We start from the raw sequence: 21,501 nt of genomic DNA, 5'->3' as shown, positions 1-21,501 counted from the left end.
ACTAGTCGCCAAGAGCAAGAGGATTCTCCAGATGTTGTCACTAGTATGATCCAAGTCTTTAACTTTGATGTATATGCTTTGCTAGATCCTAGAGCGAGTTTATCCTTTGTAACTTCTTATGTTACGATGAATTTTGATGTTCTTCCTAAGAAACTTAGTGAGCCCTTCAGTGTCTCTACACTTGTTTGTGAGTCTATTCTAGCAGAGAGAGTCTATCATGATTATACTATTTTCATTAATCACAAGAGCACCATGGCTGATTCAGTTGAGTTAGGCATAGTAGATTTTGATGACATTCTGGGTATGGACTGACTTCATGCCTATTATACCTCAGTTGATTTAGAACTAGAGTTTTCAAGTTCTAGTTTCATAATGAGCTAGGTATAGAGTGGAAGAGTGGTTCAGTAGTGCCTAAGGGTCATTTTATTTCATATCTTAAGGCAAGAAAGTTAGTTTTCAAGGGGTGTGTCTATCACTTAGTCTAAGTTAATGACTCTAGTGTTGAGATACCTCATATTCAGTCAGTTCCAGTAGTAAAACAATTTCCAAAAGTCTTTCCAGATGATCTTCCCGGAGGAAAGATCTTCCCGGAGTCCCTCCTGAGAGAGAAATAGACTTCAGTATAGATGTTTTTCTCGATACTCCTCCTATATCTATTCCACCATATAGATGGAACCAACAGAGTTGAAAGACCTCCTAGAGAAAGGTTTTATTCGACCAAGTGTCTCACCTTAGGGCGCTCCGATCCTATTTGTGAGAAAGTGGGATTGTTCTCTTAGAATGTGTATAGATTACCGTCAATTGGAAAATGTTACTATAAAGAATAAGTATCCTCTTCTGAGAATTGATGATCTCTTTGATCAACTTCAGGGTGCCACTTGTTTTTCTAAGATAGACCTCAGATCAAGCTACCATCAGTTGAAAGTAAGGGAATGTGATATTCCAAAGACATCATTCAGGACCCGCTATGATTATGAGTTTCTAGTTATGTCCTTTGGTTTGACCAATGCTCCTGCAGCATTTATGGACCTTATGAATAGAGTATGCAAGCCTTATTTAGATATGTTTGTTATTGTATTCATTGATGACATACTAATCTCTTCAAGGAATGAAAAGATCATGCTAGTCATCTCAGAGTAGTTCTCCAACATCTAAAGGATAGAGAGTTGTATGTTAAGTTCTCTAAGTGTGAGTTTTGGCTTGAGTCTGTGGCATTCTTAGGCCACATTGTTTCTGATGATTGAATTAGAATTGACACGTTAAAATAGAGGTTGTGCAGAATTGGCCTAGACCCACATCTCCAACAGATATTAGGAGTTTCTTGGGGTTGAGTGGCTATTATAGAAGGTTCATAGAGGGGTTCTCCTCTATTTATTCCCCTTTGATCAAGTTGACTCAGAAAATAGTGAAGTTTCAATGGTATGAAGCTTGTGAGAAAAGATTTCAGGAATTGAAAACTAGGTTGACTACTGCCCCAGTAATGACCTTACCAGAGGGTACATAAGGCTTTGTTGTATATTGTGATGTGTCCAGAGTTGGTTTAGGTTGTGTATTAATACAGAATTATCCAACCCATGATCTAGAGTTGGTTGTTGTATTATTTTCTTGGAAAATAGAGCGTCATTATATTTATAGTGTTCATGTGGATGTGTTCACCGATCACACGAGTCTTCAATATGTGTTTAGTCAGAATGAGTTTAATCTCAGACAAAGGAAGTGGTTAGAGTTACTCAAAGATTATGACATGAGTATCCTCTATCACCCAGGTAAGGCTAATGTTGTTGTTGATGCCTTGAGTAGATTGTCCATGTTGAGGAAGAAAAGAGAGAGTTTGCGAAAGATGTGCACAGACTTGCACGACTAAGAGTTCGACTAATGGATTCCACAGAATGAGGTGTAGTGGTGATGAATGGGGCTAAATCATCATTAGTGTTAGAAGTGAAAGAAAGCAAGACCAAGATCCTATTTGCTTGAATGGAAGGCAAATGTTCATAAGCAAAAAGTAATGGCTTTTGAACAAGGGGGAGATGGTGTATTGAGGTATAAAGGTAGATTGTGTGTACCAAGGGTGGATGACCTCTAAGAGAGGATCGTGGAGGAAGCTCATAGCTCCAGATATTATATCCATTCGGGTTCCACAAAGATGTATCGTGACTTGAGAGAAGTATATTGGTGGAATAATATGAAGAAAGGTATTGCTGAGTTCGTTGCTAAATGTTTGAATTGTCAACAAGTAAAAGTAGAGCACCAAAGCCCCGTGGTATGGCTCAGAATATAGAACTTCTAGAATGGAAGTGGGAGATGATCAATATGGATTTCATTACTGTGTTGCCACGGTCTCGAAGGCAACATGATTCTATTTGGGTGATTGTGGATAGAATGACAAAGTCATCCCACTTTTTGCCGGTAAAGTGTCACGACCCAAGCCTAGGGCCTAGACGTGACCGGCGAATGGGGAACCCGAAGGAACCCCAAACAAGCCTCATAGCGTATCTTACACATCATTGGTCGCGGAAGCAATTAAAATGACCATAAGCGATAAGCATAATCAAGGGGGAAATCGGGACTAAGGGAGCAAGAAAAAAAAAGAAATGATACTTAAATACCATAGATGAGTCAAGCTCAAGCATAATACACAACTTGTCCAACACCACCTCTAAACATGAGTACTTAGCGGGGGCCAAGACAAACTACCGGGCTCACCCTCATAGTCAAAACATAACTAAAAAGAAAGGTCTTATACATAGCAAAAGATCATGAGCAACGTCCCCGGAATGGAGGACTCACCAATAACCTTGATAGGAAATCGTATTAGCCACGCGGAGGAGGATGGTCAAGCGGTGCTCCGGTCCCTACATGGTGACATCATGTAGGCATAGAGTATGCATTAGTACGTTTGAATGTACTAAGTATATGGGATGCAATGCAATGCTACAATAGATGGACATCATAGGAAAAATGCATAATCATACCCGATAGATAGCATATTAATGAGATGATATGTATAATGATGCTTACATAAAAATCATATTTAGTGGGACGTAGTACATGTGTGGCGAGTGACCATCAATATAGTATTTCCAAGGCCTACCACCCCCTTGGAGAGGCGAAAGAGGTACAAACCCCTCAATGTGGTTACCCGGGCCTACCACCCCCCGAGCTAGGGACCAAGGTACAAACCCCTCGATATGGTTATACGGGCCTACTACCCCCCGTACTAGGCAACCAAGGTACCAACCCCTCGATACGGTTATACGGGCCTACTACCCCCCGTACTAGGCAACCAAGGTACCAACCCCTCGATACGGTTATACGGGCCTACTACCCCCCGTACTAGGCAACCAAGGTACCAACCCCTCGATACGGTTATACGGGCCTACTACCCCCCGTACTAGGCAACCAAGGTACCAACCCCTCGATACGGTTATACGGGCCTACTACCCCCCGTACTAGGCAACCAAGGTACCAACCCCTCGATACGGTTATACGGGCCTACTACCCCCCGTACTAGGCAACCAAGGTACCAACCCCTCGATACGGTTATACGGGCCTACTACCCACCGTACTAGGCTTGGTCGACTCACACACTATATAGAGAAAATCATATACATGTATCCATTTCATCATTATTTCAATACTTATATAATCATCCGACTCATAGGACGTACATTGGACCTTCCATTTCATAAGAATTCTATAAATGGCATTTTATCAAACATATGGTGGGCTACTTGTTCATGTAAATAAAATCATGTGTTTCAAGAGTACTAAGTCCAACCAATTTCAAAATCCATATAAAACAGCCCACCAACAACATACATATATATATACATATATAACAACCTTCATAATTTGATCATGGAGGCATGAAAACCATAAACATCATATAATCATTCCATTTCATGATAATATACAAAAATAGACCATAATAGGATGTGTAGTAATAATTCCATAATTCAAGAGTTCATAAATGATCATAAGGACCCATAAACTTGAAGTAAAATAGAGGATAAATGGTTGGACTTGTGGAAAGGAAGGTTTCCACAATCAACCCACATACCTCAACTTTGGAGAATTCTTGATGAAGATTGGAATGGAGAATTGCTTGAGATTGAATCTTGAATCCGGAATTAAAGCTTGGGATCCTTGAATTTGGTTGATGATCTTGGTGGAATTTTTGGAGAGGGTTTAGAGAGAGTTTTTGGATGTTTTGAAGTTAAATGACTAAGTATGGATATGTCCCCTTTTTATAAAAACGTCCCAACACTTAGAAAAAAAATTGAGGCGGGTGAACAGTGTTTTCGGCTACTGGAATTTGCATTTTCTGCCGGACAGGTTTTACGAAAATGGTCATAACTCCTTCATCCTAACTCGGAATGAGGTGAAACAAATTGAGTTGGAAAGCTAACTCACAGAGCTTTAATTTTGATAGTTTGAGCTCCTTCCAGTTCCTTGTGTGCTGAGAGATATGCCCCTTTAAAGTTGACCCTCAAAATCGCATTTTTTGCGATTTTCAAATTTTGATACGGTTGTTCTAAAATTCGGGTTAGACTCATTTCCCACTCAATTTGACCCCCTGAATAAGAATATGAAGTCGAATTTCTGAAATGATGCACGGATTTTGAGATATATGGAAATTACAATTTTAGGTGTTTTCGAAGCACATTTTCGGGCATTTTTGGGGTCGTTTCATAAAGACTACCCATTTATTAGAGGATTATGCTAAGTTATAGATTCAAGAGGTAGTAAGACTTCATGGAGTCACTGTTTCGATTATATCAGATTGAGGTGCACAATTTACTGCTCAGTTTTGGAAATCTTTTCAGAAAGGCTTGGATTCAAAGGTGAACTTAAGTACTAGTTTTCATCCTCAGACAGATGGTCAAGAAGAGCGCACTATTCAGACTTTAGAAGATATGTTGAGGGCCTGTGTGATTGATTTCAAGGGTAATTGGTATGATCACCTACCTCTCATTGAGTTTGCTTATAACAATAGTTACCACTCTAGCATCGAGATGGCTCCTTATGAAGCTCTTTATAGGAGAAGATGCATATCTCCTATTGGATGGTTCAAAGTTAGTGAAGTTGGGTTGATAGGACCAGACTTAGTTCATCTATGGAGAAAGCGAAAGTTATCCAAGAAAGGTTGAAAACAGCGCAGAGTCGTCAGAAATCCTACACTGATGTTAGGAGAAGAGACTTAGAGTTTGAAGTAGATGATTGGGTATACTTGAAGGTTTCACCCATGACGGGTGTTATGAGATTTGGAAGGAAGGGGAAACTTAGTCCCTCGTATATTGGTCCTAATAGAATATCCAAAAGGATTGGTAATGTAGCTTATGAGTTGGAGCAACCACAAGAGTTAATAGCAGTTCATCTAGTATTCCACATTTCAATGTTGAAAAAGTGTACGGGCGATCCTTCACTGATTATACCAACTGAAGATATTAGTATCAATGATAGCTTGTCTTACGAGGAAATTCATGTTTAGATGCTAGATCGTCAGGTTCGCAAGTTGAGAACCAAGGAAGTAGCATCAATCAAAGTTCTATGGAGAAATCAATTTGTTGAGGAAGCTACTTGGTAAGCTGAGGAGAATATGCAGAAGAGATATCCACATTTCTGTGAGCCCAGAGAAATTCCAGATCAAGGTACTAATTCCCTTCTTACTACTCTTTAATTGATATATTGAATGTCTTAGATTTGCTTGTTGGGTGTTTGAGCTAAATGTTAGATGTTATGCCTTTAACCCACTAAGAGTAATCTCATTCGAGGACGAATGTTCCCAAGGGGGAGATATTATAACACCTCGCTATTTGAAAGACTAGATTAGAAACAACATTTTGGAAAGTATGAAAATCTGAATTTGGCTAAGTTATGTTAAGTATGAGTTTTGGGTCAACTTCAAACGACCATAACTCCTAGCACATGATGATTTATGTGGTCTACAAGACACAGTTGGAAAGAGCATTGGATTATCTTTCCAACACCACTGACTTTGCTCATTTTCGAGTTCGTATTTTGGGGATATGCCAATTTGTTATCGGACTGTCTAGATAAGGAAAGTCAAAATCGGATTTTAAAAGGGTATTTTGGTCTTTTCCATACCCAATTGGTTTAATTCATTTTTAATGAATTAATTAGGGTCTAAACTGAATTGGTTTAGTTCACACAATTGAAAAATCACACTAGGGTTTTAGAGAGAAGAACTTAAGAGGAGAAGAGAAGAGGAAAGTCAAGATTCGTCGTTTTCTTAAGGAATTCGTTGTGTATTTCACCAAGGATTCAATCCAACGAGGTATTTGAATTCACATAGCATTGGGTTCGTTCACCCACACGCCAAACATGTTTAATTCAGTGAAATTTTGTCCTAAAAGATTGAGAATTTAATGTTCTTGAGTCGTGTTCTTGAATTGCTTTCGCTCTTGAATTTAGGATGAGATTAAGGAGTTCTTGAGAGTTTAATGTCAATTATTAGAGTTTCTTTGAGTTAGATTCTTGTGTATATGTTTTGGGTACCTGAATCTAAAGATATATTGAGAGAAAACAAATAGAAATTAATCGAATTAAGGTCAGAAAATGAGAGGAAAAATTCGTCAGATTTGCCTGGGGGGATGCTGGCACGACGTTCCCCCATAGCACCATGAAGGCTGGGGCGGCGCGCCAGCAGTGCGCTATAAATGGCCCTCTGAAGTTTGAGGCTGGTGTGGCGCGCCATAGGTGCGCCAAGGTCGTCCACCCCAACCCCTTTTTCATCGTTTAGCCCGTTTTAGTCCTTCTAAAGTGTGCTAACATTTCCTATCGATTCTAATTACTCTAAATGACTTCTAAACATCTAGAAATCATCCAGAAACATGAATCCTAACCTTGAATCCATAAATTCAAATTCAAGGAAAGTTAAGAGCCAAGTTAAGAGAGTTCATAGAGTCTCTTCAAGAAGTCTTTTGCAAATGCTTTAAACTTGTTTTAAAACTTGAGATTTGAGTTGAGTAAAGAGTATCAAATAAAATTCATTTCTTCAAAAGAGTATATGGGGACTATGTATTCCTAAAGAGTAAATGTTTTCCCATTTAAACAAGAAAGGAAACACCTATTTCCAAAAGAACCTTTGAGCTAGTTTTCAGTAAAAAGTATATGCTTTCACAATTAAGCAAAAGAGGAAACACTAATTTCCTAGAGAGCCTTTGGGATAGTTTTTGAGTAATTATCTCAAACCACCGAAGATATGTTTTTAAACGTATGAGCTAGTTGTATTTTGGGAGTAGTATTGAGCGCCGATATGGGGGAGAGTTCAGACAACTCCTAGCCCCCATAAACCATGTAGCCATTATGGGTAGAAAAGGGTCATTCTTTTAAGATGATTCCTTACTGCTTTTTAGCGTAGACTAGTGGATCCACTTAGTAGTCAGGTTCTATAACCTCAGCAAGGTATAGGACAGACCTGGTAGCGTGAGGCAAAATGTCGTATCATCATATAGCTCTTAGGTGATGGTTGTCGATTAGAGAAACTCCCACTGCTATATTTTGTATTCTTATATACACAGAGATTACTTGTATTTTCATATACAAATAGAGTTTATGTTGTTTCTTTGCATACAAACAGAGTTTATATTGTATCTTTGCATACTAACAGAGTTACTACTGTATTTTTCAATACACAGAGTTGTTATCAATGTTTTAAAAGCTTTTCTTTATATTGCATTCATATTATTGCTTTATATTGAAATGAGTTCAGTTCAGTTCAGTTGAGCCAGGTATGTTCTTTCATATTCCTTTCAAGCTTATGTCTTGTTTAGAATACCCCTCGCATGCTAGTACATTCAATGTATTGATACCAGTTGGCCTGCATCTTTTATGATGCAGATATAGGTAACCATGATCAGCATTTAGTGCATCATTGATTCTAGTTGAGCTCCAAAGTTGTTGGTGAGCCTCCTTGCTTCCGAAGGACCCCTTTTTCATTACTTTATCATTTTAGTTCATTAGGATGTCGAGGGTCTTGTCCCGACGTCCATCTCAGTTGTTAGAGGCTTCATAGACAGTTAGTTGATATTTTGTTCTTAAGTCTTTCTATTCATGTTTTGATGTTTGAGACTTGAGTGTCATTTGGGCTAGTGAATGTTCTTTATACATTCTAAGTATTTATTGAGATTTCAGTTTACTTTTTAAAGTAGTTTTATTACGAGTAAGTCTTCTGCTAAGAGTTAAGCCAGGCCAGAGGCTTGCTTGGGACCAATTATAGTTCTCGAGTGTCAGTCTCACCCAGGGTGTAGGCTTAGGGCGTGACATTATTTTAGAGCAAAAATCATCCCTTGAACTTAAAAAGGTAAAGTTTGATTTCTCTAGTACAAATATTTGACTTACATAATTAGAGATAAGCATTTTATTATGAACTATTAGTGCAATAAAGCTGAATTTGGAGGGAAATTTAGAAAATTACTTCTTAATTAATTTATATATTTACTCTATTAAATCACGTAACTATAATAAATTTAAGTTAATTTGATATAAACTGAGAGTAAATTAATATTCAATTTAATGTTCTATGAAATCACGTAATCATAATAAATTGAATTAATTTGACATAAAATGATGGAGAATAAATATTAAATTTATATTGCAATATTAAATCCAACTCAAATTACATACTAAAATTTCAAACGGAGTTTCCTAGAAAAAAACATTTTCATTTTCCGTTGCCTTTTTGCAAATTCTTGATTTCATCATTCAAAATTTACACAGAGAGCAAAAAGGGGGGAAATCGCAATCATGGATGGCGGAATCGCACGTAGTCGTCTTTCTGTGGAGCACAGATCATGTGGCGGATGGATCACCCACATGTATTCTATGCCCTTCTAATTTCTTTTTTCTACTGAGTTCTTTTTGTGTAACTTTTTTTTTTACTCTATTGATGCACAATAATGGGTTTTTAGGATCTGTGGATTTGATGGCTCAGTTAACTTAAGGGTCTCTTATGTTTTTCCCTTAGGGATTTGTGGCTAGGCCTGAAACTGGTCCAGATGGGTCTGTTAATTTGATGGTGTGGCATTGTTCTATCCCTGGAAAACCTGCGGTGAGTAAACTTTCTTCCTTTCTTCACTGCCCATTTCAAGTTTTCTCCTTTTGTAGTTTTTGTATGGATGGTTTATTACAAATGAAAAATGAGAAAGTTAGAAGTCTTTTGATACTCTTTCTGAAAAATGGTTTAGATACATACAAATTAATCATGACAAATAATAAAAGAGTGTCCACATGTGTGAGCTCGCTCGCATTTCCTGTATCAAATCTAAATAAAGGATGAGGGTTGAATTAAACTTGTAGACATTGTGAAATGTGTCAATTCTTGATGGATTCTCATAATTGTAAAAGAGTGTAAACATGTATATATTCAGTGGTTTGGTGTATATTCCTTGTCTGTGATTGAAAATTTCGGGCTAGAATTGGTCTACTTCTTTTAGCAGGTTATTGTTTATCATTTTTTCCCTTCTTTGTTGTGGAAAACCAGTAATTTTGTGCTATTATTACCCATACTTCATAGTTTTATGAGGAAGTTTATCTATTCTATGTTATGGGAACTATGAAGAAAAGATAGTACAATCTAATTAATAGTTAGACACATCAATTTTGATATTCTCGCAACAGTTATAGAAAGTATTCTACTATATTGGTTATGACTTGCATAGTTTTCTTATTATTTCTAGGATTTTTATACTCCTTTAGTTTTATCTTTTGATTTAGTTTGCCGAATATTTCATTGTAGTAGAGAATTAGTTAAAGTGAATAGAATTAGGTAATTGGAGTAGGAAGTAAATTTAACGAGATCTAAGTTATGTCTAATTGGATGATAATAGTTTTAGCCTACATGTTTCCTTTCATGATTTTGGGTTAAGTTTAATTCGTCTAAATGTGGAAAATATGGAACTCCGTTTTATTTTTTAAATAGTTATAGCTTGACAATCAATATAACACACATTACCTTCCTTATCAAAAGAAAAGGTGTTCAGCTTAATATGTAAATGTATAGGGATCTGAGTCAGAAGCATATATTGATTAATAGGGCTCTGCTTTGTAGCTTAGAGTATCCTCATGTATGCTCGGCTTGTATTGACCTTGTATTTTGTTATCTCCATCTACAAATTTCTTGATAAAAGAAAAACCAAAGGTTTCAACTTGGTCATTGCAACTGCTTAGAGAAACTTCCAATCGCCTTCTTAGTTCCTAATCCACAATTCAGGAAAATCCTTTTTTCTATTTCTATGGTTAAAGATTTTCCATGGAGAAAAATGGGAGTAGATATTGTATTGCAAAGGAAGGATACTTGTGGAAGAGGGGCTTTAGTTATGAAGTGTCCTATTTAATATATGAACCTTAATGGACCTTTTGAGAGTTTATGAAAGAAAGAGAAATTACACTACACGTTTCAAATAACAATATACACAATGTTACCCCATAAATAGGGTTTAGATATGGTAGAGTAGAATGCATGCAGACTTTATCTCTACCTTATGTGAGGTAGAAATGTTGTTTTCGATAGATGAGACTCAATTAATCATGTTTTGTAGCCAAGTCAGGTGTTCGTCTGAAAGTCACTCCTAAACACAAATCAACTCAATTTAATGGAAGATCAAGCTTTTTGTATTCTTTGGTCTATCGACCTTATTGTCTCCCGAGTCAAAGAATAGACAATATATTTATCTCTATGGTAATCAAGCATGAAATACTAAAACAAGAATACAAAAATAATTTAAGTGATAGCCAATATTAATTCAAAACAATAGGTGTTCAACAATTACCCATAGTGGCAGCCCCAAAACAGGGCTCTTTAGCTACTAATATCTAAGAAAAGAAGAAGAAAAGAACCCTAAAAAGTATGGACAACTTCTTTCTCAAAAAAGTATGGACAACTTTATACCTGATCCCTTATATTTTTTTCTCTCCCATTATTATTTCTCTGAACTATTTATAGATGTAGAAAACCCTAAATAAAATAACTGATTTCAAATCAAATTAGGAACCTAAAACCAAAACAGAGTTGAATTTCTTTTTATTTTCCGCGTGAAGCTGTGCATACCAAATTTTGTGCCTATCTTCGAATTCATACACGTGGCAGCAGAATTGCAATTGTAATTCCAATTTAACTTATGTATTATTTTATAACTTTTAATCCATTAAGTTGCTTGCTTGATTTCCTTCTTCAACCTTCTCTCTTTAATTCGGCTTAGCTCCAAGTTTCTTCAACTTTACACCAATTTACTCCTATGTATAAATTACATTATTTAGCACAATCCATAAAATTCATACTCAAAAAGGATAAATACAAATACAACTGTGAGACAAATAATGATTAAAAATATATATTTTTGGCCTCACATCAACACTCCACACTTAAACTTTTGCTCGTCTTCGATCAAACATTAAAGCTCATCTCAAAAAATCATACTAGGAATGTCATCACTTTAGTAGATACAAACAATTAGACCATATACGAATTTCAAAACATCAAGTTCAATTCCTGCTCATTATGCAACACATCCAAATAAACAACAAGCCTCTAACCTCCTAACCTCAAGGAAGGACTTTGAACTCATAAAATTTAAGCTTGCTCACCTACTCTCATCAAAGAAAGTTAATAGAATCACATATCCATCATGAAACAAGTGCCCTCACAAGAAAAAATAGTCCACACACTCAATTCAAAAGATCGAATATAAATTAAGGACTTAGCATCAAAGAACAACTCACACTCAGAAATACAATTCACATATATGGACAAAGAACCATAGGCTTGGCCATTATGTAACTAATTAAGGATGCTTGAATAGAATCAAAACTTTAACGGGTAGAAAAACTATATAATAGTGACTTACACTTCCTTAAGTTAGACTGCATCACCCATTATTTTCTTCTCTTTCTTTTTAGCCCTCTCTTCAACAATTATTTCACAAGTAATTCTCATCATCTCAAGAATGCTTCAATCATTTTTTCTCTTATTTTTTCAAAGGATTTTTTTATGTCACATTCTTTTGTTCTCTTTCTTTTTTTTTCGTATCACATTCTTTCAAAGAGAGATTTTTAAGCACTTTGTAGCTATCATTGATTACCTTTTCACTCAACCATCCCTTTTTCTCAAAATTGATAATTAGAATAAGTCTATGCTACAATCCTCAAGGAAGCAAGGTGCAAAAACTAGGGATTCAACTTAGGGATTCAAAAATAGTAAAGGGCAAAATATGGCTACCAACAAAAGGTTACAGGCTCAAAAGGGCTAACTAGTGATATAATATCTGAAAAGGCTAAAATTTACAAGACAAATCAAAGAAAGCCTATTATCATCTCCTAAACAAAGCAACACTTTTTATTTCGCTTCAATAACATGCAGTGCATGTTTTAGACTAAGATGCGAAACATGGAATAAGCAAATTCTCACCACACATAGAACAAGTATCAATCAAGATGGATCAATTTCACTTTTAAGAGAGATAGAATCATAACAAACTACAAAATAAAATAAGCTATATACAAAGTCACAACCATGAGCCTCGGTATAACGGAGTCTGCAATTTCCTTATCAATCAAGCATTCACAAGAAATCACTACTCAAAAATCAGGCCTAAATAGCAAGTATCACACCACTCAAAATGATCTTTTCTTTTCTCTCAAAAAAAATTATTCCTAAAAAAATTAAAGACACTTGGTTCAGAGGGACTATCATCGGGATAAGAATCGAAAGCAAAAGTCAAGGAACCCATCCTAAATATAGAAAAGACACAATAAAACAGTACAAACTAGGAATTCATTCCTCCACCCCCACACTTAAAAAAGGTGATATGCCCCCCAAAAGTCAAATAAAATTTAAAACAAGGGTTAGGAAAACTCCATGAGGCCTTAAGGCCTAGCTAGTAGCATGTTCTCTTAATTTTCATGAAAGGTCGTACGCACCCCACACTTAAACTCAAACGTGTTCCTTCGCTTCAAATTTTTGGGTACTCAGACTTCCCCTAATCTACAAAAACAAGACAAAAAAACAAAAAAAGTGACACTAGTAATTGGGTTGCCGCCCAATAAGCGCCTAATTTAATGTCGCGGCACGACACAAATAAATTCACCACTTTTCTTTCCACTTTGAACTTATGAATTTTACCCCTAACTTTGCATCAATTTTTCTGCTCCTCTGTAGGGGCAGTGGTATAAAGATAAAGGAACTAAGTAATATATGTTGCATCTTGCATTTGTTGACCCTTATGTGAGGAATGTCGTTGTCTACGTGGACTAAAAAACATTATAATGTAGGGGCTTTGTTCCTCATCTATACACTCATTCATTAGTTCAGATGACTCGATTTTCATGTCGCCATCTAAGCATAATATAGAAAAGTGTTTTGAATGAGATTCAAGTTGCCTCGACTCCAAAGCAACATTATTTACAACATTCTCATTTTTGTACTCTTTCTCAAACGTGTAACCTTCAAGAAAAGTCTGATTGCATTGTATCTCCTCCCATTTTAGAACCTCTATTTGACTTCTGAGTGCCTTTTCAGTATCACAAAACTCATAATTGGATTGTTGAACGTCTAACGCAGCAACCTTTGCATTCAATTCATTGCTTAAATTTTGAGTATGCAAAAAAAAAATTAAACATCTTGAAAATGCTTCATTTTTCTATCTATAAGGTATGACATTACATATATGATTCTCCTACGACGCTCTTCATATTCCTCTATTAATTTCCTGCAAGATTCCATACTATCAAAGGAACAAAGATTATTAGAATCATCATGGTAGGGTTTTGGAGTAGGGTAGCAAAACACGGTACAACCGACCCAAAAATCACTACAAAGCTATAGGATAAAGATGGTACACACAATTCTGCCTCAGAAATATATTGACATTGTTGCCAAAATTGGGCTCCTTTGCAATAAGGACAAGGTCTTACCACACATGAATAATCATCATTCCCGTTCATCCCACGAAGAGTATTAATTAATATAAAAAACTATGTATCAATATAAATAAATAAATAAATAAATAAATAAAAAGAAAAAATATAAACTAGAAGAATAGTTAATTTATAAGTCCCCAGCAGCGGCTCCAAAAATTTGTTGCTCCCAATTGCCCACGCATGTGTACGTGGTCGCGCAAGTAATAGTGGCTCTTAAAAGAATCAGATTATCGAACCCAAATGACTTGTCGATTAACAATTTTTACTAAATTATACTAGTCTAATTATTTATTTAAGAGTGCCAAAACTGTTTGATTTTTATTTGTAAAGAAAAGAATGTAGGAATTAAAAATAAAATTACTTACAGTGATTGGAAAATCCCAGGGTTGCAACATGTATAGGGTTTCATTTATCACACCTCATACATGAAGTAATTATGGTTATCAAATTACTGATTTACAAGGTTTACTTTATGATCATGGTCTCCCGACCTCTAATCGCCTACCCCAATTAGTTGTATAACTACATCGTTGAGTGGGGATAAGCAGTCCTAATTGGCCAGCATTTATATTTCATCCTGTTTTTTAACCAAGATAGGTGTTCGTCCGTGCGTCACTACTAACACAAATCAACTCAATTTAATGGAAGATCAAGCCTTTTGTATTCTTTGGTCTATCTACCATATCATCTCCCGAGTCCAAGAATAGGCAATATATTTATCTCTATGGTGATCAAGCATGAAATACTAAAATAAGAATACAAAAGTGATTTAAGTGATAACCAATATTAATTCAAAAAAATCTATGTTCAACAATTAACCATAGTTGCAGCCCCATAACAAGGGTCTTTAGCTACTAATGTCTAAGAAAAGAAGAAGTAAAGAACCCTAAAAAGTATTGACAACTTTATACTTGATGCCCTATATATTTTTTTTTTCTTCTATAATTATTTTTTTGAACTATTTATAGATCTAGAAAATCCTAAATAAAATAACTAAGTCCAAATCAAATTAGGAACCTAAAGCCAAAACAGAGTTGAATTCCTTTTTATTTTCCGCGTGAAGCTATGCGTTCAAAATTTTGTGCCTATCTGCAGATTCTTACACATGGCAGCAGAATTGCAATTTAACTTATGTATTATTTTATAACTTTTAATCCATTACGCTGCTTGCTTGATTTCCTTCTTTAACCTTCCATCTTTAATTTGTTTTAGCTCCAAACTTCTTCAGCATTACACCAATTTACTCCTACAAATAAAATACATTATTTAGCACAATCCATAAAATTCATACTTAAAAAGGATAAATACAAATAATAAATGTGAGACAAATAATGATTAAAAATATATATATTTGGCCTCACATCAACTTTCATGTACAAAGCACTCAAATTATAACAATACAATGTAGACATTGTGTTGAGGTACACTCTAACATCATGAAGTAGGTAGATGATCCATGTCATCTCTGTTGCAGTAAAGGTTAGTGATCTATACTCAACTTCAACACTTGATCTTGCTACTATTGGCTGTTTCTAGGAAATCCAAGAAAAATGATTTGCACCTAGGAAGATGCTATAGCCTGTAGTGGATCTCGGAGTGGTAATGCATCCTCACAACCAAATGAGTATCTGAATATCCATACAACATACAAGGTGATTATGAGATAAGTTTGACTGTTTGAGTTCAAATTGTAGAGTACATTTGATGTACCTGAGAATCATTCTACCTCCTTGAATGTGTTCATTATTAAGACATTGCATAAACTGACTGGCTAGATTGCCTACATGAGTGATATCAGGCCTTGGGAGTGTCAAATACTAGAGGCTACCTACTATCCTTATGTACAAAGAGGCATCTACAGACTTCCAACCCCTTTATTTTGACCAAGCAATTTTTCCTAAGGAGTAGCTATAACTTTTTACAATTTCATATCAGTCTTGTTAAGTAGGGCAGCGGCATACTTACTCTGACTCAAGTAAACTCCTCCCATAAAATATTTGACCTCCACTCCAAGAAAGAATTGTATAGGACAGAGATCCTTCATAACAAACTCTCTTCCAAGTTGTAAAACCAACTCAAAGACATGTAATTGGTTACTTCTTATTTCAATAATGTCATCTACATACAACAAGAGGAATATTGAACCTTTATGAGTTTGCAATGTGAACAATGAGGGGTCTGCCTTACTATAAGTAAAGCCAAGGTGTAGGAGATGCATGCTAAATCTATCATATCAAAATCTTGATGCATGTTTAAGGCCATACAATGCCATCTTTAACAGAAAAACATGGTGAGGATATTTAGAGTCAATAAATCCAAGAGGTTAACTCATGTATACCTCTTATTCCAAAAGACCATGTAGGAATTAATTTTTGACATCAAGTTGCCTTATTTCCAACTTAGAGCTAATAGCAACTGATAAAACCACCCTAATAGTTGTGGCCTTGACTATATGGCCAAATGTTTCTTCAAACTCTATCCCTTCAAGCTGTGAAATACCCCTAGCAACAAGTCTTTCTTTGTATCTATCTACTATTCCATTTTTCTTCAACTTGGTCTTGGACACCCATTTTGAACTAACTGGGTTCATACCAGCCGATTTAGGCACTAATGTCCATGTCTTGTTGTTATGTAAAACATTGATTTTCTTCTGCACAACTGCAAGCCAATGTGGTGACTCTAGTGCCTCATTAGTAGTTTTTGGTTCTCTCACAATCTCTTCTTTGTTTTTAGGAACTAGAGATAAGTGATGAACCTTTTCCTTGTGTTTAGTAGTCATGTGATGCCTTGTGGTATATGAGATGTATCAAGTGAGGCAGCTAGTTATAGTGTAGTTTCTCTAGATTGTTGGTTCTCAGTCATATATCATACTAATATATCAACCTTTTAGTGTATCTCTTGTGGACTAGACACAAAAGAAGTATGATTCGATGGACCACCACTATCTAAACCTGCATGATTAACTTGATCCTTACCACCATTATCTGAAACTGCATCTGATTGTTCAACATCAATATCATCATCAATAGGCATGAGTGTTGTTATATGTTCAATAACATTATCACCAGTAGCTTGTGTATTATCAACAACCTGTGTTTTAATATATGCAAGATTCTCACTAGTTGTTGACACAGTATAAGCATTTCCCCTGAATAAGTATCCTCATATGCCGGAAATTAAGAGAAAAACTCAACAAAAGTATCTAGATCAGGTGAGACATAAATATTAGTATAAGTTTGATTTGGAGGATAAAAGGTAATGTTCTTTCATAAAATCAACATGTTTGGACACATACACTTCCCTTGTTGAGGGAAGATAACATCTGTATCCCCTGTGCAATCTATTGTATCCTATGAACACACAAGAGCAGGTCTTCAAGCTAAACTTGGTACTACCCTTTATATATGTGAAACACCTAAACCTAAACACCTTTAAGATGTTTTAATCAGGTTTCTCACCATATAGCCTAACAAATGGAGTAACCATCTTTAAAACTGAGTACGACAGTCTATTAATGAAAAATAGTGCATGGCCTCAACTCATAGAAACAAAGGAAGATTAGCACGTATTAGAATAGTTAATCCAATCTCATCAATATGCATATGTTTTCTTTCTGAGACTCCTTTTTTCAGGTGTGTTAGGACATGAAATGTGCCTAACAATACTACAATCTTCTAGAATTTTAATGAAGTATGTTTTGATTAATTCACCACCTCTATCACACTGGAACATCTTAATGTCTTTAGAGAATTGTTTTACACAATTTTCTGAAATGTAACAAATACTTCAAAAATTTCAACCATCTTTTTCATTGGATAAAGCTATGTATACCTTGTGTAATCATCTACAAACACTACATGATATTTCATATGCTGAAAAAATTCAACAGGAGAAGGAACCCACAAATCAAAATGTGTTTTCAATAAAGGTTAGTTGTCAATTCTATTCTTCAAGTCAAGTGGAAGTTTACAAATTTTGTCCAACTGCAGACAATATGCATTTTATTCCAACTATTAACATTAATGCAACTACTGTTACTTAAAACTTTTAACAACTTTAAACTAGGATGTCCTAATATAGTATGCTCTATGATGTCTGATGTGTTCTAATCTTGTGTAGGAGTCAAAGCATAGAGTCCAGTTCTCTTAGATCCCTAGGTTAGTATTGTCCTTGTGTTCTTGTCCTTTACAACGACGTTAGTTTCATCAAATTCAAGAGTGCAACAATTATCCTTAGCAATTTTACAAACTGAGAGTGGATTCACAGCAATCTTAGAAACTACAAGGACATTTTCTTATTTCAAACATGATCTAGTTGTATTCCTAACATGTGTTATGTCTAATTGTGATCCATTCCCAACAACAATTTTATAAAATCCACTGTAGTGTTTAAATTAGATAGAATACTGGCTTTTGAGTCCATATACAAAGTGTCATATGTAGATGATGTATTTTGCAGATTGATAGCAGCCAATGCATGTGGTAGTTCATCTACATATTGACAAGAGTAGTCCCACCTGTAAAAGCACTTAAGAGTAGAATCATTATTTCTACCAAAAATTTTAAACGACTCGGTAGTATTCCTATCCTTATTTATACTTTAGAAGCTTTGATTATTCTAAGTATTTAATTTGATCCTTGTCCAACAGGTTTGAGACCCCTTCCTTTGGAGTTGAAGTTGTTGTTTCCACTTTTCTAAGAGTAGTTTCCTCTTCCCCTTATCCTTTGGGCAAAGAATGCCATGTTAAGGTTATGTAGTTGCAATTCTTCTTCATCCTCTTTCATATCAAAAACCTTGAGAGAATTAACAAATTGATTAAGAGTGGAATATGGTGCATTACCTAGCATGAAAATCTTGAAGGAATTGTACTTGAGACCTAAACCTAAAGTTCATTACTTTTCTATCTTCATCCTCAGGATTGTGAATGGCTTCAAGACCATCACATATTCCTTTGAATTTCTTTATGTAATCATCAATTTTCGTGGTTCCTAGCCTATACTTTGCAGTTATTGTTTAAGCTAAAACACCTTATCTTTGCTGCTTGTAGATAGGCCTTATTTAAGCATTCTCACATCTCCTTGGTAGTTGAGAAACCCACAATAAAGTACATGTCATCTTCTATCAAGGTGCCTAAGATCCAGTTCCTTAGCAGTACATATTTCTCCTACAATCATCAACACTACCACTATATTCTACATTATCCTCAACACTTATAACCACGACTTTCTCAACAGACTTTCCAGTAGAATGACCACTCGCAATTGGTTCATTCTCCTTGATGATATAGGTTAGTCACATCACATGAATCAACTGCATCATTTGTGTCCTTCATATGAGATAGTTTGTTAGCTTAAGTTTAATGGAACAAGAGGCAATTAGGTGGTGAAGGGAATAAGTGGACAAAGTATTGATAGAGGGATCCATTTCAGTTAAACTTGTGATCATTTTGAATTCAATACTTAGGCAGCGGAAGATTTTAATTCTCTTATACCATGTAGAATTCTCAACAATAACTGAGATAAATCAAAATCTGTATTGATGGTTAAACATTTGAGTAGAGGTTGATATAGAGTTGTAAATTTGTACAGTAGTAGACTAGTATTACAGTTATAATATATTAAAAATACAAATACAATAGTAGAGGTTAACTACTACTACACCTACATAGCCTAGTCAAAGTTCGATTTTAATTCTTGAACAACTAACAAGACTTCTAACAGTTGAACCATGTTGATCAACTCAATCCTTATCTTCAGCTTGATCCTTATCTTCAACAGTTATAGTTAGTGATTTTATGAAAAATATTATCACCTATGAACCTAAAATCAATTTTTTTATATTATGAGAGTCACTCAGTCCTTCGAGTTCTTTCAGAATTTTCTAAACAAAAGAAAGTTATAACCTTATAGCCTTGTAAGGTATGTATGTGTGAGTGATTCCCTGGATTTAATATGTAGATTAGGAAAAATATGATCTTTGTGATGATGCAAACCTCCCTTTTGTAAAAGTACCATAAGGTTTGAACTTTAATATTTTGTTATGTATTAATTGCATATAAATGAAAGGATGTCTTGTTGAAGTGGTTTTAGTATCATAAGTCAATTGTGTAAATGATCACGGGACATTCCTTTCACATTTCATGTGCGAAAAATTCCTTTTCTCTGACTATTTTTGAGTTTCTGAATAATGCTCTAATAAATGTTGTAAGCTTTTGGTAAGCTTATGAATTTTATTATTTGTAGTCCATTAGGGTTTAATGTGAAACTCATTATGGATTTTGCAAGATTTTATAGTGTTGATACTCTACTCTCTGCTTCTCCTAGTTCTTTCTTTTAATATTTGTCAGTAATAGTGATATTGCACAGTCAGTCCCGCATGAGTAGAGGCGCGCAGGCAAGCGAATAGAAAAGTAGTCTTTCTCCGCGGCAAGCATATTCAAGTACCGAACAGCCCGAGGAGTAGGCTTCCCGATGCTCGGAACCTAAATAAGCCACAAAAACATAAAAGTGACCAAAATAAGCCATTACTTTAGTAAGTAACTAAAATAGGCTTAGTGGAAGAAAAAATTCCACTTTATCTGATATTTTAAACGTTTTCTGTTAGTCATGAACGTGTATATTTTAATATATAACGGAACTATTTCCTACACTTTATAAAATGGAACTATTTCTTACACTTTATAAAGTGTAAGTTTTTCTTACACTTTATAAAGTGGAAGAAAATTTTTTGTTTTCAAGAGGAATATTTTTCACGTTTTTATCTCTTTATTTAAGCTTTTGCAGTACAATTATATTGATTTGACATATCATAAAAACGGAAAAATTATTACACTGTATTTTATTTTTTATTCTAAAAATCCTCCAATCTCTATTTAAGGACGTTCAAACATAGTTGATAGCACCTACAACATAAAGTCTACTATATTTCTTTATTTCAATCTCAAAAAAAAAATGTCTTCTAAACCAAAAGTTAGAGTTTCGATTTATTGGGATGGCAAAATTATACATGACGGAAATACCGCTTATTATAATTGTCCTCCCAAACACAATGCGAAATATTCAATTAATGTCCGATATTATAAATTTCTTTCATCAATTTATAAAAGAATGAGTATAAACAATACTGATTATAATTTGATTATAGTCGGAAAATACCCTACTTCATTTTTATCACAAGGACAAGTAAATTTTGGAGAGTGGATTATCTATAATGACGAATCGTTGACCGACTTTTTGAGGGTTCCAAATGACTACATAGATCAAATCAAGTTAACAATACTTGAAATCTATGTTAGGAAGGAGCCTAAGACTAGTCAACAACGTTCTCCTTTATCGGTCGACGTCCATCCCTGATTAGAAAATCGTAATAGTGTTGATGGATTTCCGATAACTCAATCTACTGATTTTTCTAACATGACTCATTATCAAAATATTCTTACCGGTCGATATGATGTTGATTTGAACGAAACTATCAATGAAAGTGACTGGTAATGCTCAATAATTATATTTCGATTATTATTTATTGATTTTGTCAATTATTTATTAATTTATATGATTTATTATT

The 21,501-nt window shown here is 35.0% G+C and overlaps 1 long non-coding RNA gene across 1 annotated transcript; it reads left to right on the top strand.

The window, feature by feature from the left end:
• Window positions 1-8,632: 8,632 nt before the first annotated feature.
• Window positions 8,633-19,460, top strand: LOC102592784 (uncharacterized). Its single transcript, XR_367239.2, has 3 exons — window positions 8,633-8,840; window positions 8,990-9,073; window positions 17,828-19,460. It is a non-coding gene; the product is annotated as an uncharacterized lncRNA (long non-coding RNA).
• Window positions 19,461-21,501: the final 2,041 nt, after the last annotated feature.

The sequence above is a fragment of the Solanum tuberosum genome, unplaced genomic scaffold, assembly GCF_000226075.1.
Source record: "Solanum tuberosum cultivar DM 1-3 516 R44 unplaced genomic scaffold, SolTub_3.0 scf00079, whole genome shotgun sequence".
Lineage (NCBI taxonomy): Eukaryota > Viridiplantae > Streptophyta > Magnoliopsida > Solanales > Solanaceae > Solanum > Solanum tuberosum.
Note: the sequence above shows the minus strand (reverse complement) of the source record. Positions and strands in the feature narration are given on the sequence as shown.